Raw genomic sequence first — 3,433 nt, forward strand, 5'->3', positions numbered from 1 at the left:
TTTAGCACACACTCCCATCCAGAGTAACTTGCCACGTGAAGGATACACACTGCAGTGCTACCAAAGAGAGGGACTGCAGACACACTTGGAGTATATCATACAGTGATACTTTTCCAAGTATTCCAAGCACATGTGACTCTATAAACTGCTCAGCATAATATGTTATGAGTCACATTTGCAGAAAATTCAACAACACCAACAAGGACAACACTTACAGTATACTTACAACAACAATAACAACTTGCTTAGTATTTGTTGTTGGTAATCGATTAAATAATCATTCCAGGCCCAGCTATTGCTAATTTATGCAAGCAGTTTTTTACATGGCTCAAATGAATAAAAAGTGTTTTTTTATTGACATTTGTCTCTGTTAGGGCAAACACCCAGTTGTTCCACAGACAGGCTGGCAACAGATACTTATCATGTGATGTTAAACTATGACCAGCACTCTGCTAACTGCTTAATGAACCTAATTAATTAAGAGCTGAGTTGGACAGAAGATCAACGAGTGAGCGGTGTTTCCCTAGGACTAGTCCCCCTTTCCTAATTTTAGAAGTATATTTCCCTCAGTGTCCCTCCAGGTGGCAGATTATACTCCTGTAAATGACCAAGCACACAGAGGTAGCCATTCAAATGTCGGTGTCTGACAAAACACACAGAGCCCACAGGTGAGGCCTGAACATGTTGTTTATAAAGCGGCACTTGTGGTAGGCTGTAAAGGTGTGGGGATGGAGGTGTTTACAGCAGGCAGGAAGGCGCAGTGCTAGACCCGAGCACCTCTGAGAGGACACAGCTTGGCTCTCATTGGGCCCAGCTGAGCCCAGCTCCCGCTGCCATAGTCAGCCACCAGGGGAGAGGAACCCAGCTGCTGCTGCTGCACAGCACAGGCAGGAGTCAGTAGAATGGACCAATGCGTCTCTCACACATACACACACACACACACACACACATACACTCATGCACTGACGCACACACACACACACACACATGCAGACACACACACACACATACACACACACATACTCACATACTCTCATGCACTCACGCACGTGCACACACACATGCACATGCACTCACGCACACATGCACGCGCACATACACACACATGCCAACACACACACACACACAAGCATGCACTCATGCACGCACGCACAAACACACACACACATTCTCCCTCGCACATTGGTTAAATGGTGCGCAGGTAGGAGGCAATCGAATAGATCAAGGTGTCTCTATCATACACATTCTCTCTCGCACATTGTTTGAATGACATTAGTCTTCCTGTACATTTAAAATCAGTAAAGAGTGGTCACCTGTATAATCATATAATGCACATCCAAAGTTATCGATGCAAGGATTTACTTATCAGGATTCATGGTAGATTAATGCTACCATGGAACATCTTTGCGATGTATAAGATCAAGCTATCAGATCAAGCTAGATTAAGCTAGGAGCAGTACTAGATGTATTCTAGATCGTAGGTAAATTGACCCAGACCTAGATCATCACCTAGATGGACCTCTATTCATGCTTACTGTAATACTCATTTTCTTTTAGTTGAATTGTCAATGAGTTCTGCATTGTTTTTATTTTATATTATTTATCTGAGTTTGGTGATCTCAAAAAATTGTTGCCCATAAAATTATAGTTAGTATGGGAGACCAAAGAGACCAAAGAGTGCTGCGTTTTTATTGTACACAACAAACATTGCCTTTATCGTATCCAAGCAATCACCAGCTTCCCCTCTTATCATGCAGACATATAGTGCTTTGCTGTACTAAATTTAAAGCAGGATATTAATCATTTGATAGGAGATTCAACTGTTTGCTTTTATGACATACCTACCATTCAGTAATGCTTGACTGAACCTACTACTGTGTCAACACTACAGTGTTGAGCTGACTATTGTGAGAGAGCTGATCCTGTGCGTTGGCAGGAGTCACACGGAATGGAACAAGGTGTCTCTCATGCACACACACACAGACACAGACACACACACACATGCAGACACACAGACACGCACACACACACGCCCACACTTGCAGACTTTAAGGATGGGGTAATGACAGAGACAGGAAGTAACATCTACCTATTGCTGGTCATGAGCATTCAGAAGCACAGACTCATTGAAATCCATGTGACTGTTTCTTTCTTAAACTGCCAGTCTCGTTTTGAGATGTTGCTACTACCACAGAGTCATAGTGTCTAGTGTGGTAAGCTTACAATGGTACTGTTTTGAATGTGGACACTATATGTGCTTCAACTGATCATTACAAGAAGACAGAGAAAAGTGCATTGGGTTTAATTGACATCATGATTTCATCCCAAAGGGGCATCATACGTCTAATATCCTGTGATATGTTTTCCCACAATAAAGAAATCCCGCTGAATTTCACATGAATTGACTAAATGAGGAACAAGTTTGCTCTGTCAGAGCAAGGCTCAAACATAGTATTTGAATATAAGACCTAGGAATCAAAAAAGAAATTTTTTCTACAGATTTACATGAATTTTTATGGACATTATGATGTGTACACATGCATTTCAATTAGCTGTCCCTATATGGGCTTCAAACAATCTACCTGGAATTATTTTCTGTGATTATGTTTCAGCAAATCTCTTTTATTATTTAAAAAACATAAAAACAGTCCTCTTCTTGTAAAGCACCATTCTGGAAATGCCTAACAATGTATGTAAAATGTGTATAACAACAATGTAAAGGGAACCTCAACTTTTGTGGTTTCATTATGCTAAGGCCACTGCCATTGGATCACCTGTATTCTAATCTTTTCTGCACATTCCTCCTTTTAAGTGCCATTATTTGTGTCCCTGGATTGTTGCCTAGCTTCGCCACTCCTGCTGCATTTGCATAAGGTGGTGCGTCCAAGCTGACATTTGAATGTTACTCAAACTACTTCGGGAAGTCAGCGCTCAATATGAATTTGCATAAATCACTAGAAACATTCAGCTCTTTTTTGCTTTTCTTCTTCTTATTCTTCTTTTTGCTTTTAATGCTTTTCTGTTTTCTGATTGCAGCAAGTAGATCCTTACACAGACCATAGTGTTGTTAAAAGCACTACTATCCTTGGAATGTCATTTACATAATTATATTCAATACAAAGTGTACAGTGTATGTGTGGTCGGCTGAACAGATTTCACGTACATATATTGCATACCTGTAATTTGTATCTTTGGTCCTCAAGTCTTCCAATCACATTACCTGTAAATGGATTGGTGTGAAGTTAGACCCTCCCAGTCTGTGCTGAAGATTGTCATAGATGTGGCTAGGCCACAGTTGATTTCTCATTTGTAGTCACTCTCATTTGCAATGCATATTTCCTGAGAATCGTCTTCCCCAGTCATTTCTGGAGAGTTTGAAAGTAGTTGCATGCCTGCTTCCTGAGCAGGTCACATTTTGTGGTTAGAGTGAAGA

The sequence above is a fragment of the Anguilla rostrata genome, chromosome 1 (assembly GCF_018555375.3).
Source record: "Anguilla rostrata isolate EN2019 chromosome 1, ASM1855537v3, whole genome shotgun sequence".
NCBI classification, from domain to species: Eukaryota; Metazoa; Chordata; class Actinopteri; order Anguilliformes; family Anguillidae; genus Anguilla; species Anguilla rostrata.